This window comes from Lonchura striata, chromosome 2 (assembly GCF_046129695.1).
Source record: "Lonchura striata isolate bLonStr1 chromosome 2, bLonStr1.mat, whole genome shotgun sequence".
In the NCBI taxonomy this organism is placed as follows: Eukaryota; Metazoa; Chordata; class Aves; order Passeriformes; family Estrildidae; genus Lonchura; species Lonchura striata.
Window position 1 is genome coordinate 1,026,177 of NC_134604.1, and position 24,809 is coordinate 1,050,985.

Here is a 24,809-nt window from a genome sequence, read left to right on the forward strand (position 1 = left end):
AAACAATGCCATGTGAATCAAATATTCTAGACCTTGGAACAAAAGGGTCTCTTCTGTTTGGGCAGAGATTTGAGCAAAGAAACAGAGTTACATATCAACTCCATTTAATTCTACAGCTAAGCCATTATTTTCCTACCTTTTCTCTACCTCTTCTGCCCTTCTCGAGTCTGTCATTTTGAAGATAAACAATTTTCTGTCAGGTCTTAGAAGGAAATTTAAAAAGGTAATTTTGATGTCACATTAATGATTGGAGCAAAGAGACAAAAAAAAGGAGAGCTGTCCTTGGAGACAGCTTACTAAAGAAGAAACACTGGAACAGGCTGCCCAGGAAAGTGCTTGAGACCCCATTCCAGGAGGTATTTAAAAGATGTGTAGATGCAGCACTGAGGGGCATAGTTTCACGGTGGACTTGGCAGTGGGAGGTTAACAGTTAGATCTGATTATCTTAGAGGCCTTTTCCAACCTAAATTATTCTATGAGTCATGATTATGGGTGCCTGTCTTCCTGATGGGAAAAAAAAAACCATTAGGAGTAGGGCTCAAATGTGGAATAGCCTACAGATCATGCTGCATGAGGAAAACAGCTTTAGGCCAAGTTGTTGTGGTTTAAATCGCTGAAAAATTGACCAAATTGATGATTAAAGCTGTCTGGTGTTTTCTCTTGAAATATAAAGTCATTATGAAATGATTGTGTAAGACGCTGGGAATTTCAAAGCAAAGAGACAAAAACATTTAAGATGGAAATTGTTTCTTGAGCACAAGGTAAACAATTTTTGGAAAGAGTTCCAGATTTCGCTGGACAGCTACATGCTTCAGAGGAGATATATTGGAAAAGTTTATAAGCAATGGAAAAACTTGTAGCTCAATCAGAGGTATAGGACTGTCTTGAGAATTGATGAGCTCAAAAGGGGCTTGCTTGCTCAGGATAAAAATCAGGAAATATTCTTCAACCACTTAAAAAATATAAAAAGTGGGAAAGAAATGCATAGCCCATATTTTCCTTATAAAATACTGGGATGACACAAAATACTGGGATGGTGGTAAAGATTAAGCTTTCTCTAGCTTCAACACTTCCCTTTTGATGACTAATATATCTTGATGCAGATACATTTTAGTATTTTCATTAGGCCCTAGATTAAAAAGTTTGGGGTATGTCATTAAAGCAAACAAAATTTAGATATGAACTGAATGGCCTTGACAGTCTGGGGCAACAAAGACAATAGATGAGATTTAGTGGTGCAGTTTGTAGACATTTAGCATTTGGGATTAAATAAGATTTTTGTCTTTAAACTGGCACTTATCAGCTAGAGGTGACAAAAATGAAAATGGATAGAGGATGTCTGTGATCCATAGCATGACAGGAAAGTCTAATAAAGCCCCACAGTCTGCCAGAACAGAAAAGGGGAACAGCTGTGGTAGGAAAATAAATGCTGATGTCACTGCATCCTGGTATTATGTCACCTAGGTCACCTGAAAAGTTGGTGGCTCATGTTTGAAAGTGTAACTCAGGCTGGAGCACAGGTGAGGACAGGCCACCTGTGTGATTAAAGTCATGATGTGCTAGCATGGTGTGTGGGAATGTGGGATCATGGAGCAAGCCTTCCCCCAGGAACGGCACAGGCAAGGGATCTGCTGGCTCCTTAGATGGGGCTTGGGACATTTAAGGGTGTGATTGTGAGATGTCTGCCTGCAAAAGCAAGCAACAGGCTTGATCTCCCAAATTCTGCTCCAGCAATGTGTTTCTAGGCAACCCAGCAGATAGGGATGGAAGAGGCCACTGTTTATTGTTATTGGAGCACAATCAAAGGCAGAGCCTAAATGGACTTTTATTTCACAGAGAAATGTTCCAAAGGTATGAAAGTGCACACGCTCTAGCTGCAGACACAGGTCATCACCACATATAACTAGCACAGACAGTGAAGCTGTAGGCATGAGACACGGTGATCTAACCTGCTGCTGAAGGCTGTAGAGTTGTCAGTGTCTCCTTTTATGTTTGTTTCTGATTCTTCAAAATAAAAAGTTCAAACAGACTACTATCTTAGCCAGCAAGAAAAAAAAAAACACCCAAAGAGCAACCTTTTCTGAGGCAGAACTTTAAATGATAAACCAAACAGGAGCAGGACATAAATACTTAAACTAAGTTTGAACTACAGCCAAGTAATGTTCTCCTGTATGTAAGCACGTGTTGTGCTGTACCAGGACTTCAGCACTTTGTGTTCAGTAGGTGTCAGTGTTGTTGAATCTTATAAATCATAATAATGCTTTCACAAAGTTAAACTGTTAATGAATGCAGCTGCAGAATGATAAGAGCTATTTGGCATTTCCATGTGCTCTCAGAAGTAAGTTTTTATGGCTACTGCCCAAGGTCACAGGTATTAAAAAACAGGTTTAGTGGCTGTCATGACTATCCAGTTGAAAATTTTGAGGAGTTACTAGTACAGAACATATGAATGATGAGCCTAGCTTTCTGCTTTGCTATACATGTGGAAACTTCCAAGAAAAGTAGGTAAGAAATATTAACAATTGCTTTAGATCAGCCCTTTTTCAGGCAAGAAGACTAGAGGCAAAGTTGCTGTACACCACCATCTTTCCTTCTCCCTCTCTCCCAGCCATTTTTACAACTCAGGACTGTGAGTTTTCAATTTTTGTTCATCAAATAGTACAATTCATTGATTTTATTGCCTCTCTCCTATTTTTGGTCTCTGCTTATCTTTTCCAGAAAATTGTTGCTCAGGGTCATATAGCTTCATTTTTCAAAGAACTCTGAAAGACTTCTCATGGTGAATTTACTGTTAGTGTATTAAAAGTGGGTAGAAGCATTTGAGAAAGTTCAAAAATTCATATACAAAATTTGGGGTCAGCCATCTTAAGGAACTGCCACCTGAAGTCTAAGAAATTGGAACGAACAATCAGATTCAAGGGAAAAAAAGTAACTAATTCTGATTGCTACAGATTGATGTTTTCCAGATGATCAATATCCCTTTACAGGGAAAGTTCTTTTCATGCTTGAAGCAATACAGAGCCCACACTGCAGTCTGGAAACCCCAAACTTCAGTGCAGGTTTGAATAATTGTAGAAGGGATCATAGGATCAGTGTGTGACACAGCCATAATTGAGCAGTCTGTGAAATAAAGGGATTGGAATATAAAGGACAAAACCAAGCAGTCCTTACTCTCTTATTTGGACTTTAGGTTTCCCAGTGATGCCACTGGAACCACTGGCTGCTGTACTTTGCTGTACTTGCTAAAGGTGCAGTGACACCTTTCCTTCTAGGCATCCCTGCAGGTAACTGCACTCCATCACATTGATTCTTTTATCCCTGCAATAAGCAAGTCTAGAGAAGAAAATGTTGACCCAATTTGTTTCCTTTACAGTAATAATTATGAGTATTGTGTCTCACTGTCAAGCAACGTCCTCTTTAGAGTCACTCTTCTTTTTGAGAAGTAAAAGCAAAGCTTTTCTCTGGCATCATTAAGTAGATTTCATAACCTACTTCTTCTTTCCTTAAGAAGTACTGGAGTGTATTTTTGATTGAATCTTGTGTTTTTTCTGGGCTTCCTCCGTGTGCTTTTTCCTTAGCCAGGATATTTCCACACAGGCCTGTTTCTCTCATCACTTTGCTTTCATCTCTATTCCCTTTATGATGCCTCTCTCCTAGAAAAATATTTTAATATCTTTAAAGGATGTCCTCTCTAGGAGGCCTTGACAACTATATTTCCCCATTCATTTGTAGTATTTGTACTTCATATGTCTAACAATCCACCTTGCCAGCATGGGGGTTGACCAAGCTCATCACAACACAATAAAATAGATGAACAAAGGCCACCACACTTTTGTTTTGTAAGCACAGTGTGGTTGGCAGGGTTTTAACAGCAAACAAATGTTCTTCTGCTAGCTTTTATGTGCATTCACTAAACTCATCATACCTACACCAGAAACCAGCTGGCACTGTTCTCCTGCTTTGCTGTGCATTCCAAGATGTTTATCACATGCCTCCTGCACATGTGCTCCACGTGTTAGAACTCTTTCTTGCCAGATTATTGCCTGTGAGAGTGTAATGCCATGGAGAGAAAACTAATGCTGGTAACATACAACTTATTTTTTTCAGGGAAACACTTTTAATTAAAGAAGAGACAGCACCTGGCTGAAGTGAAGAAAAAGGGTATTTGTTCTGATGCTGGAGAATGCTGACAGAATTCAGCCTTTGTTGGGCCACCTTGGGTCCCAGAAGAATAAAAAGTCAATGAATTAGTGAAAAAACTGCATACTGCACAGAACCAGAAAAACAGGTACGTGACTGTGTCCTTGCTTGGTCTAGAAACAACTAAAATTTAGATTAAGTATATAATTTGAATTCTGTTAGAATTCTGTGATGCACATGAATTAACAAAGACAAGCATGTTGACAGCCAAGATTTATTACCAAAGTATGTTGAGTCTCTACAGCTTTGACAATTTTCTTCTTTTTTCCTACAGTGTATCAAGCCTTTTTAAAATATCTATCCTTTCCAAAATGCTAGACTGAAATGATTTAAGCCTTTAGGAAGCATGTGAACTTTTCTTTGCAAACAATTTCTTTTACTATTCTTCCTGTATAAATCTTGAATCAGAGCATCACAGAATGGTTTGAGTTGTAAGGTAAAGATCTTGTTCCCATCTCCCTGTCATGGGCAGAGACACCTCCCAGCCAGACCAGGCTGCATATGGGCTCCCTGCCCCTGAGCACTTCCAGGGATGGGGCATCCACAGCTTCTCTGGGCAATTTGTTCCAGTGTTTCACCACTCTGACAGAAAAGAATTTCTTCCTAATATCTAATCTAAGCCTGCTCTTTGTCAGCTTGATGCCATTTCCTCTTTTTCTACCACTCTGTGCCCTTGTAAAAAGTCCCCCTCTAGCTCTCCTGTAGGTCCCATCAGGTGCTGGCAGGTTCTCCAAGGTCTCCCTGGAGCCTTTTCTTTAGGCTGCACAGCCCCAGCTCTCTCAGCCTGTCTCCACAGGAGATGTGCTCCAGCCCTCTGATCATCTTTTAGCCTCCTTTGGACTCAGCCCAGCAGGTCCCTGCCCTTCTCAGGGTCTCCAGAGCTGGTTGCTCCAGGTGAGGTGTGGCCAGAGCAGGGCAGAGGGGCAGAGCACTGGCCCCTGCCTGCTGGCCACGCTGCAGCCTGCTTCAGACACAGCCCAATACCTTTGGCTTTCTGGGCTGCAAGGCACGTGGCCAGCTCATGGTGAGCTTCTTGTCCACCAACATCCAAAATCCTCCTCAGGGCTGCTCTCAATCCGTTTTCTGCCCAGCCTGTATTTGTGCCAGGGAATGCCCTAACTTCTGTGAACTTGTAAAAAGTCTTTGATAAGAATATAATTGCTTCCAAAGACTTTGTCAAAAGTGGTGAAAAGGATAACTGTAATGCAAGGGCATGTGATATCTGTTAATATTGAGAGTGTATTTACATATTTAAACTGACACAGTGGAGTTGTCTGAAACACGAGTCAGAGATCACTCCATAGATTGAAGTCACAAATATTGCTCAATAAATGCCTATTAGCACCTTAAGCGAGACCCCCTCCAAATCAGTTGTCACCTTTGACACTGCACAATGCTCACAGTGACAAAGTCCAAATATTTCCTAACATTTTCAATAGTTCATAATGCCACCAGCTCACATTTATGACAATTATTATTTGATGAGCTCTCATTTCTATTCAGAGAGGCAAAGGGCAAGGTTGTGAGAATGGTTAAAACACAGAAACGACAAAAAAAATCCCCAACAAACCATTTGCTTTCATCTTGTGCCTGCTTTCCTTGAGGCCAGTTTGGGAGCCAGAGTTTAATGCAACAGCACCAAACCTCAGACCTAGCAGGGTTTTCCTCAGTTACCTTATGAGGGCAAGGTCTCTGTGAATGCATTTTTCCTGGAACTTACAGTGCAGGAAATGCAGACAACACCCTGAACTGACAGCACAGATCCACCTTGCAGGTAAAGGTGAAATGGAACCCCACAAGCAGCCCCTGATATTCCTTCATAGCCTTCAGGGATGGAAGAGATAGGGTTAGTGCACAGCATCATGCTCAAAGCTGCAATTTTATTTGCCTGTTTTCGTGTCTTGTCACACCTCGGAATAGCGGGAAGCATTATTTGTCCTTTGTTTGTTTGACAGCAATTTATGTAAAGGCAGTTTCCCTTAATGTTTGTCCAGACCTTTAGCTCAGTAGTGGGGAATATAATTTATTGCAAAGCAAAAGGAGAACAAAGTAGAAGACAATTGTAAGAACAGAATTATTGGCAGGGGACAGTCGTACCTGAAAGCACTCAGACTGGTTAAGGTACAGAACTTCAGTCTGTGTAGGTGTCTTTCCAGTAAAACAAAAGTGCATTTTACTTTTTCTGTAAAATAAAAAGCAAGACCATCTTTCTTGGACTATTGTCCTGACAGAATGAATCAGAAACCCTTCAGGAGGGCTTTGCACAGAGCACAGGCTCTCTGAACGAGCAAGGTGAAGTTAAATGGGTCCTGAACCTTCATGGACACAGAAGTGACAGTGCTGCAATAATGAACTGCATCTCACAATAAGTGAACTCTGCCCTTTTTTAATGCCCCCATCTCTTTGTTTTGATGGCACAGGAAGACCTTTTAGGCTACCCATGGTCATTAGGCACGTGAAGAAGCTGCAGGAGTTGCAAGCATATCCTTGTGAGTGGCTGAGGGGAGAGCTCTGCGGTTGTTTTAATGACACCTTAGCACAGGAAAAGCACCTCACTGTGCAGTGCAGCCACCGTGCTGTGCCTGGAGTGTGAAACATCTGCAGACAAACCAGAACACTTCAGAAGGGCCACACCTGAGCAGGCACCTTCAAATCCAGCGGTACGAAACAGCCCAAAACCCTGCAGTGAAGACTGGGGAAGTGAGGTGCTCACCTGTAGCCATCACTGCATCTTCCCTTGGGAAGCAAAGAGATGGGAGAGAGTAGCTTTCCCAACTGGGAAAAGAGAGCAGCTCTCCCTGGTAGCACCCTTGCAGTGAGAAGACAAAGAGGTGAATTTTTTGGGTCCCTTTCTCTCCCTTACTCCGGGATATGTTTAAGAGTATTCCAGTGAGGGTGGCTTGCACTGTGCCATTTCACAGAAGAAAATCCTGAATATTTCTGCAATGACTTACGGCGTGGTTGTAGGAAGCTGCAGATATTTTGGGTGTTTTTCCTCTCAGCTGATGATCCACAGCTGAGAGAACTGAGAGGGATAACGTGGACCAAATTGGTATGAATTAATTCAATAGAGATAAGTGCTCATTAGGGATGTTGGCAGATTCTCTGTGAGTAAGCTTAGGGTTCAGAGATCAGCTGTACAGACACGGTGTTTTACAAGTGTTGGATGCTGTCAGTGAGGCTCCAACAAAACTCCCTGCAAAACATGCTTATTAAACCTTTAAAAGCCATTGAGGGTATGCTGCTGATGGGAGGATTTTTCATGTTATATGATAAACTTTGTGGAGAAGACAATCACCTTTGTTTTCTTTTTAAAATGAAGTTGACAAAAACCTTAATTTATTTTATAAATATGTATGTAATTGGTGGCATGGCAGACTGCCATGTGCTGTTTTACCTTGAGCACTGATAACAGAAAGCATATTACTCAGGAGATTAACATTATCTTTCCAGGAAAGAATAGTACCAGCTTTTTTTGTGCTTAAAGTCTGTACCAAAGACAATATCTGTGGAAGGTGGTCTCCCACATGGCTCAGAATCTCACAGTTTCCATGCCACAGTGGCCAAAAAGTCTCCTGAAGAATTCAGGTCTTATCACACATAAGAAGGTTTGCTCCTTCTCTTTCTGGCAACAAAGCCATGCTTCATTAACTGTTTGATTTTTTAGTTTTCTGCTGTGGAGGAGGCTATGGGAAGGGGTTTGAACTAAGTAGCTGCTGTTGTCTAACTGAGATAGGTCTCATAAAGGTCTAGCTGAGATAAATCACTGCTGTGCATTTCTGGTTAGGGTAATTGAAAGGATGATTCAGGAGCTCCTGGTCTTGGCTGCTGCACAGGTAAAAGTCTGTATTAGGTAGACTTCTGACTCACCCTATCCCAATATCATTCAGAATCTTTAATCTGAAAAAGATTATTATTGAATAAGCCAAGTAATAGTGCCGTAGGGGCTTCATGGTGTCACGACTAAACCTGTTCACATTCACAGTGGCCCTGCAGCTACTTGTTCCATGTCTAACAAAACACCACGAGGCAAACTGGTAAGTATGGATATGTCTCATCAAGCATTTTAGACTTGATGAGAAGATGGCTTCTGAAGTGAAGCTCTCCAGCCTCACTTACCACACTTTGACCTGCCTGCTGGAGTGGTTTTGGGTTGCACAAAGCAGGCACCTCTCACCTGAATAAAGCCCAAAGTGGCACTCCTGCAGCTCTGCAGGAGCTCTGGTGTTCAGGCATGGGAACAGACTGTGAATTCTTGCACCAAACCCTTCACCCCAAGGAGGTGTGAAGTGTTAGTACCAACTTTCTAGAGATCTGCTCCTCAGTGAACTTGCTTATACAGACATAGTCCATCTGTCAGCTCTGTGCTTCTGGGACCAGCTACGTTCCAACTACAGATATTTTTCACTTCCCTAAGATCTGGATCAGGTGCCATATTCACACCTTGCTATAAGTGAGCTCTTTGAGTGCCTTTGGAATACATACAGTGGGTTGAGAAGGAGAGGACAGAATTGCTGCAGCCTGAAAGGCTAGACCCATCAATATTTGGCAAGCTTTCTTTACCTTAAGATCAGCTATCAGCTTAAATGGCTACCTGAGATCTGTTGAATGAGAACTCATAAATGACAAAAAGAAGGAAACTTTTTCCTGACAGCTGATCTGCTATGCTTTGGAGCACAAGTATGAGAAGGCCTCTAACATATATCTGCCAGTATAAGTTGTCAGTCCCTCCTGAGAAGCTTTCAGTGGAAAGACTGCCATGCTAACTGCAATCAATTTAGACAAGTACACAGCAAATGAATTTTTTTACCTGGCATTTTTGGCACAAACATAAACTTTTTGTTAAGTGCATTCAATATAATTGCATAATGGCGTATAGCATGCAGTTTCAATAACTTATTGGAAGTAATCCAAGTTCTATTTTTTGTCCTTAAAAATAGGTATAATGTTGTAACTTTAAAGTAAAAGTCACCTGCAAGATACTTTGTGGATATGTGATGAAAATCCTGAGAGCCTCAGAAATTGAACGTTGGCAGCTGTGAGATTTCATTTTACTCATTGATGATTGGATGCAAATGTGAGCCAAAGCAACTGACACAGTATTACTCATTTCTCACATGCCACTCTCAAAAAAAAGTGTCATAAAAATGAATCACCTCTGCCCTGACATTATTTATGTTGTCTATAATATCCATGCTTACAAAAAATGAAATCAAAATACATGGAAAGAGAAACCAAGTGAAAAGGCAACATTTCCACTGCTCTGAACTGCTTCTCTCTAATGCTGGTGTGCAAGAAACTCCAAATAAATGTGATGGGGATTACCTGAGCCCTTAGGGGACTTTTGATGAAGACTCCTTAAGCTGAACTCATGCTAATATTCCATGTAATTTTCATCCATGTGCAGCTGGAATGTCCTTCATTCCCCAGCAGGAGATTTTAGCAGGAGGGAGGGAATAAAGACTGCCCATGGACAACTGAAGTTAAAATACTTCACATGGCCCAGGGTAATGGTCCATCCCATATTTGGGTAGGTGTGATTTAAAATACATGGTGGAGCCTGATAAAAGACAATTTTCAGAAGAGAGTCTGTTTTATGCCAGTGAAGTATTTTAACTCTTCCAGGGGTGACTGATAACTCGTGCTGAGTTTCTCCTCAAACTCACCCTAGTAGGAAGGAGTGAGTTTTTTCATGGTTACAGTGAGTGGGTAGAGATAGACATCCCTAGGTCAAAGACACCCCTTTCAAACAGGCATTGCCATTTGTATTCCACAGTAAAGGGAAGGTGCACTGCGGAAATGTTAAGGCTTGGGAAAAGGAAAAGATTGTGGGTCAGGGAATGTGCTGCTCCCAGCCCTGATACAAACACACTGCCATTTATAACAGTGGAATTCTTCTTAAAGGAGACCTCCAAATAGAAAAGAACTTGTCTGCCTTATTTTTCAGTAGAACTCTCAGCTGATCACTTCACATAGATGCTGTACTTTTACTCGAGAGATTACTTCATGCCGAGAGGCACAAAGCTGCTTTGTGTGCCTCTCAGAGCCCTCAGACAAAATGTTTCTGCAATGCTACTTGTGCCATGGCTGCAAAGCTGAGCCTGCCACAGCTGGCAGCAGCTGTGGCAGCTGCGGGTGCATGGAATAACAAAGAGACTTGCTTCTGAGGCTGGAACCAAACTGCTCAGTTACCCTTTCTTCTTTTGTCTTGTGGCTGGGTACCCACTGGTTTGCTCAGCACTGCTAGGAGCACACATGGTTTCAGCCTGTAGCATAGCTTTTCAAGTTTCAATAACATCAATTTGGTGTGTCAAATCTCACCTTTCAGGGACTTTCCTCTTTGCTGGGGAATGCTGTTCTGTGTGCTGACATGCTGCATAAATACTACTGTTCATTTCACTGCTGGTAGGTTTAATATGCATTTCTTTAGTCCTGCAATCAAACTTTACCACAATATAACTAGAAATGGTTGAAGTGCTCTGTTTTGAAGATACATTCATGCTTTAAACTCTATGTCGCCTACGTACAACAGAAGGCAAATCTGGAGTGTCACTGACACAACAGACCCACATATCTGTTCTTCCATATTATTATAACTATTTGAACAAGCTGTCAGATTTTTTTTGTTGTGAATTCTGAGTTTATGGCAGCTAGTCCAAGTACTATTAGTCATAGCATACAACCTAATTCACCCTCCCTCTACAAAACCCTTCTGTATCTTTATTAGTTTCAATCTTTGACTGCATAATAGTTTTCTCTCCTAAACTATCAGCATTTTCTTTGCAATCAATTGACACCTGTACATTGGTAGCCGTTCAAATATTACATCAGAACCCTTAAAGGTCAGTTGCAACATTAATTGAGAAATCTTGTCATACACGAGCTCTTGGTGTAACTTGACCTTCCTGTTGCAATCCTGCAATGAGTACTGAAAAGCCTACTCAGGCATGCATTCATTAAAGAAATACATTTTAAATAATTAAAAATCCTATTTTTGGAGCTCTGAATCTGATGTTTCTCTGCAAATAGTGTCATGCTGATTTTTTTGCTTTTTATGTTTAGGATGTTAATAACAAAATTTCTTCTCTTGTTAACTATCATCAAATTGTAATGAGCTCAGGCTTTCTAAATGCTTAAGAGTAATGATCATTGTGGTGAATACAGTCCATCTTCTTCACGTACATTTTTAGTGCAAATAGAATAGATTCCTTTATGATAACAGAAATTATTATAACGCTGGCTGAAAATGAATACATTTTTGCTATAGTATATGTGCTAATACATTCCTGAAATTAAATTGCAAGCATTTCAGTCTTTAAAAAACTTTTCAAAGATTGAAATATATTGGATAATACAGTATCTCTTATGCATTATGGCATACTAAAAATGCTCAAGCAGTCATATTGCTCAATAAACTGAATTTACTAGCTTTACAGAAAAGCACTACAGAGTTTAATAGAAAAAGGTAACTTTTTTTTTACATGCATTTGCACCTTTCCACGGGATGTAGCAAAGAATGAATGCTTGTGGGAGGATGGCTCATACTGCAGATAGGATAGAACAGTGCCTGGAGTGTAACCCAGTGCAGCATTTGGGCATGTGCTGTATGGACTGAGAGTCATCCCACTGAGCTTGAACAGAGACACACTGTTCTCATTTCCCACTGACCTTCAGGAGAGAGGGGCATGATACACACTGCTTCCCACAGAGCATAACGTGGGGAATAAAATATTCTAGCACTGTGATGGGTTCAATGTGGAAAACTGGGATTTTGGAAGTGGTAGATTTTCTACTGTCCCATTGTGTGGTTTCATTTGCAAGCTGTCTGAAGTTAGGCTGGTTCTCTTTCCTTGCATGGTCTGCTGAGGCTCAGTAGAGCTGCCTGTGACTGCAGAGATTCCTCTCCAGCTGCATTGTACAAATGCAGAATAACTTAGGTTGGCTCTGTCCTTCAAGCTGGACCAGCTTCAGAGTCAGATCAGGTTGCTGAAGAATCAATACAAAACACAGAATCAAACTGGCATTGTTTTTAGTTCACAGTAGGCAGTGCAAAAGGAAGGCCACTGCTGGTGCTCATTCTCAAACAACCAGAAACTTGCATGAAGGCTGAAAATTCTGGAGCCAACAGTTAACACTTACTGCCATGGGTTAGTGAAGCCTAAGCTTCAAAGGCTACCACAGTCTTTTCCCATGAGAGGATTTCTTTTCCCTAAGGAAAACTTGCAGTTATGTTTAAAAACTGTGTTTCATGGAAGTTTTTTTTTTTTTTGCCACAATTTATTGATAGAAAAATGTACTTCAGGGAAGGTCACCTTCCTCTGAGACAACTGAATTCTCTGTGAAAATTGCCCTCTGTGTGTGAATGTCTGACATAATCCTTCCCCATGCAGCCTCTCTGGTCATGGGCCTGGCTGTCCAAAAGATGGGTTAAAATGATGGCTGGCTATACAAACATACATATTGAAGGTGAAGAACAGAGGAAAAATCTGCCCTTGCCTTTTTCGGTGTTCCTCTCTCTTCTCTCACCTTACAGCTCTGCCCGTACACACAATAACAAGAAGCTTGGATGTCATCATGCAGCATGCCAAGGTGCCTGTCCTTCCTGGGGTTTGCCCTTGGCTGCCTTTTGAGGTGACTTCTGAGCACCTTGGAGCCACGCAAACTGAGCAGGGGTGAAGCCAGGAGCCCTGTGAGATCCAAGAGCAAGAACCTGTTCAACATGTGGGACACATTGTGCACGTCTCTTTGGGAGGTCAGTGCTCTCTGGTGTAAGGAACAAGCCTCCCTGCTTTATTACAGGCCCCAGTGCAGGAGGCAGGAGAAGAAAATATATTTTATTCAGGAAAAGTGCTGGACAAGTCAATACTGGCAGAAGTATTAATGCAGAGGTGTTTTCTTTTTCTAGGGCTGACACGGTGTAGAAGTTTTCCTTCACAAGCTTCTATAGAGGCTCTATTGATTAACTTGCTAAAATGCAGGTTTAGCAATATTATGATGACAGAGAATTGCTGTTTACTTATGGAAAAAAATTAACTTCTGCCACTCGTGAAGAGCCACAGCCAGAGGGGAGCAAAGGAAGGATGGAAGCAGCTGCCTTGTTCAATGGGACAGCAAAGGGGAGGAAGACCTGCAACAAGGGAATGATTCTTGAAGCAGCCATCACAAAGAAAATTATGCTCTTTTGACTCACTAATTCCATAAATGATATTATTTCTTCTCTGGCTGACTTCCTCATCAGATCAACCTACTGGTGTTCAGCCTCAGGCTTGAAATTCAGTGCAGTTGCTTAAGTGCTTTTCTGAATTGCATCAGTAGAAGGGCTGAGCCCAGGTCCATTGAAGTCAACAGAAAGGTCTCATTTCAGCCCTGGTGAAGCTGAAGCAGAGATGATTTTTAGCCTTAATGGATGATGCTACCCAAACACAGTGTTTTGGCTTGTGTCCTCAATTGTAATGCTGAAACTGTTATTCACTGCTGGGGAAAAGGTAAACCTTTTAGACATTCAGCTTGTATTAGTTACTGATAGAGATCATGCATTCCAATAGAAATTATTCAGAATGGTTTTTTTAAAAGATTTTATTTCTAAGGAACACAGATTATTATGTGCTTATCTGGCAGCATGGCTTGTGTGTAGAAGCCAAAAATAATTGTATTGACTCCTGCTGGCTCGCCTTTGGAAACAAAAAGCAGCAGCCCATTGTTTGTTCTTTCTCAGAAGTCAGGGAGAAAAGTTTTCAAGATGAGGAGTGTGGTATGCACCAGCACACTTTTGCTCACAGCTAACAAATACAGGACTCATGCTTTTCAATTTTGATTTTAGGAGGAACTGCTTTTAAGACTGCCTTATTTAAATGAGCCCATAGTGGTAAATACAGCAAGATAGCAAGATCTCATAATATTTTAAATTGCCCAACCCTGCAACAGGTATTGTAGATATCGATCTAGGATTATATGTGAAAGCAAGTGTATCTCATATTAACTTTATTGTGCCACAGTTATTTTTAGAGCAAACAGTTTTCCTAATTTCTTCTTCCTAGCTCGTGCATTTATGCTAAGTACTCTGAGAAAACAGAAGTCTTGATGAGTGGTTTTCTAAGATACCAAATACTTGTAGTGTTTGTAAATATACTTATACTATATAAGTGTGTGTATATATATATATATTTTTTTTTTTTTTTTTTTAAGATTTGAGTGTGGGAATGGAGATGGCTCTTAAATGGTTAGCCAGGGTGCTGAGGTATGTCAGCAAGAAAGCCCATTCCTGATTTCCTCACTGGCAAAGAATGTCTGTCAATTAGCCAGTGCAATGGAGCTGTGCAAAAATACCTTTGTCAACATAAGCTACTGCTAATTACTAAGCTGCTTTCGGAGGCAGGTTTTTAAACATTCAAAATCCATAGCAAATATGGTGTTCCTGCTCCTAGCCCTCTCCTTATCCTTCTTCTCCACTGCTCTCCCTGCAAAGGGGACTGCTTTCATGTTTTATTTATTTGTCAAAGAGCTTTGCAGTAATGTGTTCTTTAAGTCCCCTCGATGCTGACATCTTTGCATCACTTCAAAATAGCACAGGAAAACGATAGTGTCCTCCTGGTGCTGGGGCTCAGCGTGAAATTCCTGTCACAGTGTTTGTTGTTGCAGCATTTCTCTGAGCTTAAGGATATTAGCTGGCAGGAGATTTCCTCTCTTAACAGAATTTTTAATTTTGGTTCCATGCAGAGGTATGCAGACAAGGAGCCCCACTGGAGTCTGCATGGGGAGAGGGCCCAGCTCAAATTCTAGACTTCCTCAGCTGCTGCCACTACAAACTTCTTAAGAACCATTCCCTTGTTGGGAGAAAAGGGGATGGGAAGGAGGAGGAAAGCCCGCTGGCTTTTTGAAAAAGTTGCTTTTCCTTCCACCAGAGCTTCTCTTCTGGATGCCTGATGGTTTGTGGGAACTGGTGTGTCTCTGTTTGATGTCTGCTCTATTCCCATCAGGATTAGCTTCCCGTTGTTATCTCCTTGGCTTTGGAGCAGAGTTGGCACAGGCAGTGCCAGGGAACAGGGAGCTCCCTACAGCTGCTTTCCAGGTGTGACCTATTGGCACTCTGTGGCAGGCAGCAGGGCTAGGGACTCTCATTTACTTTTATTACATGGAAGCTTTACTCCATCACATCAGGCTGCCCTTCAGGGATAATTAAGGAAAAATATTTCTTAGTTTTCCTCCGTTGAAGGAGTAGCTTTGATTTTGCAGCCAGGCTTTTGGGTTAGGTTTCTTGTATGGAGTCTGTATATTTTCAGTCATCCTTAGAGACCTCCCTCAGTTACACTGGTGTAACATCTCCGCCTCTGACACATTCCTGGTGATTTACCCACCATGGGAGAGGTGTGTGTCTGGGGCTCTCCTTTCTCTCTGCTGCTTTCCAAACAATGAGCCAAACAAATGCTTCAAAGCAGAAGCATTGGCCATTTGTTCATCAAGAATGCCTATCGCTTTCTTGCAACAATGCCCATGGGTGTTGTTATTTTTTGTTTCTTTTTATTTTTTTTTTCTTCTCTGAGCAGCCCCAGATCTTCCCAAACCCATAAATGTGAGTTATACATCCATCTAGGACTGGGAGAGTATCAAAAGTGCCTGGCTCCTTATTTGTTGTATCTGGCTCTGCTCCAGGCAGCTGATTAATTTTGATGATTCAGAATCTTTGGCAATAGAGGGCTGAAAAATATGAAAAAATATACAATAAAATATATTGAAAGCAACTTGAAATGTCAGGTAGAATTCAGTGCAAATAATGTTCCCATCAAGGGAGATTAATGGCATTTCTACACAACACTTCACTTCTTCTGCATTCTAGATGGGCAAATAACCTGTTATTCTCACAATTAATCATGGCTATAGATGTGGGTATTCTTTGCATCTGACAACCTCTGCTCTCGTACCTTTTCCACCACGTGTGCTTCTCTTCCCTTTTAATTGTTTCTTCGTATCATCCAAACTGTTCTATGGCTTCTCCTGCTTGCTAGCACCTCTCATTTACAGGTGGCCCTTCCCTTCCTTCAACCCTTTATTTTGTGGTGTGGAACATGCTTATTTCTGAAAGGATTTCTTTTTTCAAAAGGATTATTTGCTTTGACAAGTTTGGGAGAGAAATTGTGCTTTCCCCTTAGAGCTGAGGCTTTTCAACTGACCTTTATGTGAAGGTCACCTTTGTTGAAAGAAGAGGAACCAAAATTACTCCTGCCTGGTGTGGTGAGGATGTCAGGCATGGTTGGTGGTGTCATGTCTTTACTTGGCCTATAAGACTATCTAAACTAGATGAAAAGCAGGAGATTATCTCTTCCCCAGCTGGTGGATTTTGGTAAAGAAACTTCTTGCACCATTCTTGGGTTCTGATTGCAGCTGGTGAAAATGGCCAAGCAGAGCTGAAAATGAGCAGAAGTGTTGCTGTAACAGGTAGTTTTACAACGGAAATCCTTGAAAAACCATAGCATTGTTGACAGCAAGTGATTTTGTCAGAAAATGCTTGAATAATTTTCTGTTCTTTTCCCTTGGGGATGTAAGAAAAAGGATCATGGAAGTGTTTCAGGCTTGCCATAATGTAAATATAACGATCCTCAACGTAAGGTAAGATTACATCTGAAATGTCATTAATGTTGGTATTAACCTGGTTTTACTGAGGAAATGTAGGTCTTCAGTGAGAACTGAGCTCAAAATTGAAAAGCAGGACTTTCAGGTCAGGGACAAAATGGTTTTGCCCTTTGTTTTATTGGCTGCTAGTTCAGAACACTGGGGCAGGAGCAGGGAGCAGAGACCTCCTGCCCTTGCCTACAGGGAGAGCAGATCCTGTCTGGACTCACCCATCTCACCTGCACTCCCAAGGGAAATAGCAACTCCCAAAGGACTGTCCTTCATTTCTGATACACCACTTTGCAGTGAAATAGGTTCCTCCCTTTCAGTTAAGGTCCTGCTTTTCTCTTTAGCAGAGACCAGACCTCCTTTTGCATTGTGTTTCCTTACTGCCTGTTGCCTCATGGATTTTCACTCAGCGTTGCCTCCCTTCCCTTTCCCATATTTTCCCTTCCCTCACCTTAAAATTGTACTCTGCTAATTTCTTGGTCCCCTTCCTTTGCTAGGATGTAATAATATGTATTTGTTGGTCAGTGCCATTTTCTTTTATGTGCCATTTACTTCTAGGCTCCTTTTTCCCATCCCTCCTCTTAATTGCTCCTTCTGTTCTCAGCAACAGTCACATTATCCTTTATTTATTTTATTTTTTATTTATCTGCTCCTTTTAGTCTCCCCAGGTCCCCTCATTCTCTCACCTACAGAGCTTTTAGGTAGTTAAAACTTTCTAGTTTTCTTTGTTGGAAACTTCACTTGAATATTCCAGAGCTTTCTTTAAATATTTAATTTCCAGGAGAATTTGAGGATGCTGCCATGCCTTATGATTTACTGCAGGTCTGAATATTTTCAAAGAGCAATATTTCTGGATTGTAGCCAAAGCACCAAACCCTTCATTGCATTATGTATTCTGCTTAGATGAGGAGATGAGTGTGAGAAGCAGCTGCATGTCTCAGGCACGAAGGTTGAGCCTGGATTTCCAGAAGCCCCTGGAGAGGGTTTTTAGCTCAAACCCAGTGCTCAGAGCCACGGTGTGTGATGCCTGACCCAGGGAACAGCTCTCCTCACACTCCATAAGAAATAAGTGAGAAAATTCTCCTTTGGATGCTTCCATTGCCCTCAGCAGGCAGGTGGGTGGTCTCCCTCCCTGCTCCTGAAGCTCCCTGAGCACCATCTCCTGCACTGCCTCTTTCCCCAAATTTCTTGCTTTCAGGCCCACTCGTTGCATCTCTTTCCTTCAAGTACACTTCTTTCAGAAATCCTTCTGCTAGCTTGTTCTCATTACCCTAATGAACAATTAGAGAGTGAATCTGTCAATGTAATTTCTATGTTCTTTCTCCTTGGCTTTGAGCAGCATGAGTTATACCCCTGCTCTGTGACTGCAGCATGCCACAGCTTTTCAAGAGATGGGGAAATATTCAAAGGTGCCTAAAAACTTCCATCCTTCTGGCTTTGAGACCATTTGATTTTTTTAGAGGAGATTATTAAGGCTGGCTGCAAAAGGGAGTAAAGTAATCAATTTTTTAAAAAAAGATAACTGAAGGCTATTATTTCCTCTTCTAGGAGGAAAGCAAACAGAAACATCTGAATTTTCAGTTGGTATATAGAGCTTGCTGGATGCCTCCGTCCACCCCTGGTGAGGGAAGGATTGTCTGCCTGAAAGCTTCATCTCCAGCAGAGCTCTGTTTAACTGAGGCACCAAAACTACCTCTGATGCTAGTGTGCATTGAAGAAATGTTTAAAATAAGGTAATGCTGGCGCTGGGATTCTGGCTAAGCTTCTCTTCATTGAGGCTGAAAAGGATGCCACCTTGCACAAAAGGTGTAAACATATATTTGTATGCAGAGTCTTGGATAGTTCTGAGATGATATTTGAATTTAAACATTCATTAAAACTGAAATAGCTTCAAGTCAGTGGGTGAGCTGGGAGAGACAGACAGATAATGCTACTGTGAATGGGGCCATATAGTGATGCTTTGCTCCCAGCAGATCGTGCAGATTCCAGTAATGTTTTGTCTTTATGTGCTTCTCACCTTCTGTCTTACCTCTTTAACTTCCTGAAGGAGCAGGGAAATAATTGAAGGCTGTGCTGGCTTTCTAAGTTGTAAATAGCCAGGAGAGGCACAGTTTCTGGGTAGTAGAGTCGATTTCTTGCCACTCTTAGAGCTGTTGACACAGGAGGCTGGTGCACACAGGTCCTGGCCCTGCTGTCCTGGCCTCTCCTTTCTGTTTGGAATTTGAAGATCCTGGGGGTTCAGGGGTGTTGGAACTCAAAATGTCCCTCAGACATTTTTGGAGGTTCCAGGCCCTGGTTGGAGGCATTTGAGACCCTGGCAGGCAGCTGGAAACAGCTGTGATGTTGGGTTTGAGCCATGGAATGATTTACCAACCTTGCAGAAAGAACAAGAAGTCACAAAAGTTTAGATATTAGAGTAGAAGTAGTCACAAAGTAGAGGGAAGAATTTTTTAGTATTGTACAGGGGGGTTTTCACTTTGTACATGGGGGTCAGAAGTTCTAAGATGGAGGGATTTGGGCCTGCCCTGTCTTCCCTCTTTCTTCTTCCTCACCTCCATGTTCTTGGTGATGTTGGCACTCACAGATTGGTTTAGAGTAGAAAGGCACCATTTAATATAGGTAATAGGCATTGGGGAAAACTGTAACCATGTAACACGTAATGTACCATATAAAAGATAGAAAAGCACCATTTAATATAGGCAATAGGCATTGGGGAAAATCTGTAAACATGTAACATGTAATGTAGTATATAAAAGAGCTTTCTGGAAGGTGTGGCAACCATAGTATTCAGATTTTCCTGATAAATGATGAGACGTAGAATAACTTTAAGAAGAAATTAAAACATATTCTTTGCAGATTTTCAAACCCACTAAAGTCTAACTTTATTTTTTTTCCATAGAAAACAAGTAGAATGCTGTGTTTTAGTTGACATTTCATTTATATTTCTGACATTTTTATACAGCCAGGAATGGTAAAGCAATTAATTAAAAATCATGAGTATTTTGATGACTGGAATCTGTGGCAAACTGCATCCAAAGAAACCCACATATCACAAAATATGCAGTCCTTACTGAGTTAGGCAGAAAAACCCAAAAGCCTATGAAACTTGTTTAAAGTGTCAGTATTTTGGAAAAAAAAAATCTGTTTGGAATGACCTCTTAAAAATATTTTCAGCAAATTGGCAATGTGAAAAATGTCTCGTTTGTCTCATGGGACTGTAAAAATATCAAAAGATTTCTTCCTAGTGTTCATTTTTTTCACATTTTTGAAAGGCAAATTGCATTTCAAAGCTGAAAGCTATTCTGGACTCAAGACTGAAATGTTTTATGAAAAATGTCATTGCTTTTAAACATTTTTAATGAAAATTTTGCAAAGTTCATGGCTTCACAGAATGTTTTGTTGTATTCAGCTCCTCATTTTCTAGTAAGGCAAGTTAATAATGAAATGCTTTCGTAGGAAGGTGCAAAAGAGCATCTTCCCACTCAAAATCTTCCATAACCCAAGATGACAGTCAATAGTTTTGTGATAATTTTCACCAATAGTTCCTCATATTTGCACGCTTCATGAGCTTCTTGCTTAACTTCAGAGGTTTTGTTTCCACTGTGGATTTGTGGGTGAGCTGCAGAATAACCCCAGATCCCAGTTTTGTGTCTGGATAGGATAGAGAGAGACTTCTGGGTTTCCAGGGTATGTGGTGCTGTGTTTCTCTTTCGTTCTCTTGGCAAGGAGAGTGAGCATCCCTTGCTCCCCAGGGGCAAAGGGCAGCCACCTTCCTCTGCTGTTGAACCTGCAAGAAGTTGGGCAGGGCATTATTCCTGCTGATATTCCTAGCTCATGGGCAGGGAGGGAGGCAGGAAGGAAGTGGGGAATCATCTCCCATGAGTTTCACATGGAAAATATGCTGTGTCTTCCCCTGCTGAACCTCCTAACCTCTCCCAACGGAGCAGCCTCCATGAGAGCATGGCACCACATCAAGTAAACCACCTTTTTCTCCCATGGCTCCACTCCCTTCATAAAGAGGCTCTTCCCTCTTTGTCTGAGTTGGTGTCTCAAGCCAAGACCCTGCTGGGGCCTTGAGGAGAGCATTTCTAACAACTCTGACCCTGTGCTCCTTTGGGCCACCCCACATCTTCCTATGAGAGCCCCTTTAGTCTCAATCCTGGTGCCCCCAGGAGATGAGGACAGAAGCTTCCAGCTTCTGCCAAAAAGACAAGGTCATGGCTAATGGGGTGTGTGTGAGGCTAATGTGACCTCAGGGCACTTTAAAGGGCTGTATTCTTTCCATCCACGCCAGAGGAAGAGCTATTGCAGGCAATTTGGCAGGAACTAGCCAGCAATTAACTGAGCAACAATTTCAACCACTGCAAGGCCCTATTGTGAGGGTATTGATGGCAAAGTGACTGATGCCTCCCAGGCTGCAGGTAAATGTGATTGCTGGTGCTGGGTCCAGCTGGCCTAGGGGAGTCAGTACTGACAGACTTCTGCTAAAGAAGCAGGCTTTTGTAAGAACGAGTAACAGCAATACACTATATTATATCTAATGTTACACATATCTGTATGTTTCTTGATTTTTAATATGAAACAGTCCTGTTCAAGCCTCGACAAACAGAAACTAGCTGGCCGTGGATTTTGACTGCTAATGTTGTTAAGGCAGGCCAGGTTGAAATAGTTTGACTCTTCTCGCCCCTTTGCTGCCTTTGGTTGATGTATTTGGAAGTGGCTATTCATGTGGGTGGTGTGAGGAACAGTGCTTTTAGGGGAAATCCATTTTTTTGCTGTCCTGGGCATCCCTGTACCTCAGAGCTCCTTTGTAGTCCTGTTCTCAAGTGAGGCTGGTTCCTCTATGGCCAGTTGTCTCTATAGGACACGAAAAGTACAACACGAGCCACTGCGATGGCGAGGCAAAAGAAGAAGGAAGTTTATTATTCTGACTCCAACCTTTATACTTTTTTAAAGGTGACAGTGGATTGGAGAGTGAATGGGCCACCTCTCCAAAGACATTGGACAAACTATTAGTATATTAATTTCTTCCACCCCCACTAAGGAATGCAAAATAATATCTTGTTTCTAGAAAATGTGTGGGAAAGTTTTCTAACAGAATGTAAACTCAGAAGGCTTTAGAAAATCTTAAGAATCAGGGTGACAGCCAGTTTTAGGGGTCAGCCCCCCATCCATGGAGATGCAGGCTGCAGTGCTTGAGGAGGCTGCCAGGGCACACTGCTGAGCCTGTCTGCCGTGCTGGCGTGGCATTTGTTCAGCTGTCAGGGTTGTGCCTCTCCAGCCATGCTGCAAGCCTGGGCAGGGGAAACACTTGCACAGAAGCAAACCATGAACATTATTCATGATCCTGATTTTGTTGGGAGGGCTCAGCAGTTCAAGAGCTCTGAGGGAGTAATTGAGGCACTAAAAACAAAGAGCTGACTTGTTACGGCGCTTGAGAGAGGAATGAAAAATAAATGGGAGAAGGGAGTTCAGATGTGTGGGAGAATGCTGGCGGCTGAAATTTCAGCCTGCTTGAGAAATTGTCTCTCTTCTTGTATTACTGTCACAGCTAGGGTTTTTATGGGGCTGCTGCAGCTGAATTTCAAGCTGGATGAAGTTGATGGAGGTACAAAAGGGAGTGTTCCTTGCTCCTGCCCCAACATAAGAGGGGAGGGAGTGTGGGAGGTGCTGCTCTCACTTGGTTTCCTGCTGCTTCCAGATACATCTTTGCTCCTTGGTGGTCCTCCTCTCAGATTGCAAGGGTGGAATCTGTGCCCAGTGTAGCCTCCTGAACTCTGGGGTTCACCTCAATTTTCTATTCACCAAATCTAGATACAAAGATTTTGAGGTCAAGTGGTAAAACCCACTTGTTCTCCAGACCTTTAGCAGGTGATGAGTGTTCACAAGGCACTGTAGTGCATGGTGCTTTGCTTAACTTTTGCACTGGTGGGAGACATGAACTGCTAAGTTATTAATCCTTCAAATGAGATATAAATCCTAAATCCTTGCTAATCCTTATATCCATAACACAAAACCATACAAATGACAAGATGTGCAGAGCCTCGGCTCATAAGGGAGAGGCAATTATGGAGCCAACTGCAGCACTGGGCAGTGGTGGGGATAACTCAGATGTTTAATTTGGTGTGGAAAAAGTGAGGTTCAGAACTTGTATTGTTTATTTCCCAAAATTATAAGCCAACTATATCAGAGTACTGATAGAATGAATGACTTCTGGTTTTAGCCAGAGTAAATAGTCTCTTTGTTAGTATTGCCCTCTCATTTCCTGTCCTGGTGGGTTTCAAGTGAGATAAAGGAGAATTTTAAGATAAGTTGCAAAAACCATAGCAGCAAGGTGAGGAAATGGTATGATCACTTCTGGCTTCATCAAACAGGCAGCTCCAGGTGCACCTGGGCTATGGTTATTATCTAATTCCCATAGCCCTGTTTCTTCACATGTAATTTTTCTGTATCACAAAATTCTTCTGTAAGGTGAATGGCTGTACTGGAATGGGTGGGGAAAATTAGGCAGAGTTGAAAAGCAAGGAAAAGTTTGATACATTGAAACCATCTTTCATGATTTTAGAAGCCTTTCCCTCTCCCTTCCCTTGGTATTACTGATGGATGCAGCCTTGCTGGAAAATGGACATGCATATGCTGCTATATAGAAGTGGGTTTTGACTGAGTCCTAAAAGATTTTAACTCATCCATCAATTGATTAAATTGTCATTGCTACATAGGGCTGATCCGCATAGAACATCTATTACTGAGGCTCTGATTGAAACATTGCCCTTGTTGTGCAGAACTATTTAACTTTGTCTCTTTGAAATGAAATGCAAAATGTTTCTTATCTCGTAAAAAGACAGATTTGTTCTCAGCCTTTTGAAAAACAGATACGTGAACCTGAAAACATTTCTTTCAGCGGGCACACGTACAGGTGCCAACAAGGCTTAGCAGAGCTAGTGAAAATAAGGAACTGTGAGTAAGTCTGGTCTAATACAAACTGAAATGCACGCATCCTTCCCCCAGAAGTTCCCATTTTGTGGCTTGCACAAGCAGGATGGAATATGGTTTGGAATTATCGTTGGCTTCTTGGTTTTTTACCTGAAGGAAGGGGTGGCGAAGACGGCGGAATGGAGGGGGCGGTGTGTTTGGGGTATTTTTTTTCCCTTAAAAGGTAAAATAAATTGTCGTCTGCCTGCTCTTTGCGAGGGGCTGCCGGCTCCGGGAGCCCGGCCCGGGCTGGCCCCGCGCCGCTGCTGGGTGCCAGTGCAGCTCCGGCTCTGCGGCCGCATCCCTGCGCATCCCTAAGCATCCCTAAGCATCCCTAAGCATCCCTACGCATCCCTGCGCATCCCTAAGCATCCCTGCGCATCCCTGCGCATCCCTAAGCATCCCTGCGCATCCCTAAGCATCTCTAAGCATCCCTCCGCATCCCTAAGCATCTCTAAGCATCCCTCCGCATCCCTAAGCATCCCTAAGCATCCCTGTGCATCCCTCCGCATCCCTCCGCATCCCTCCACATCCCTAAGCATCCCTAAGCATCCCTAAGCATCCCTAAGCATCCCTCCACATCCCTAAGCATCCCTGCGCATCCCTAAGCATCTCTCCGCATCCCTAAGCATCCCTACGCATCCCTGCGCATCCCTGCGCATCCCTCCGCATCCCTAAGCATCCCTAAGCATCCCTAAGCATCCCTAAGCATCCCTCCACATCCCTAAGCATCCCTGCGCATCCCTAAGCATCCCTCCACATCCCTAAGCATCCCTCCACATCCCTAAGCATCCCTCCACATCCCTAAGCATCCCTGCGCATCCCTGCGCATCCCTGCACATCCCTAAGCATCCCTAAGCATCCCTCCACATCCCGCCGCATCCCAAAGCATCCTGCCGCTCTTCCATCCCTGTCCTTCCACAAACGGCTGGGCAGTCTCCGGACGAGCCGGGCCCTCTGCTCTGGCAGGCTCCAAATCTGCCTCTTCCCTGTTCTCATCCCCTTGTTCCCATCCCCATGTT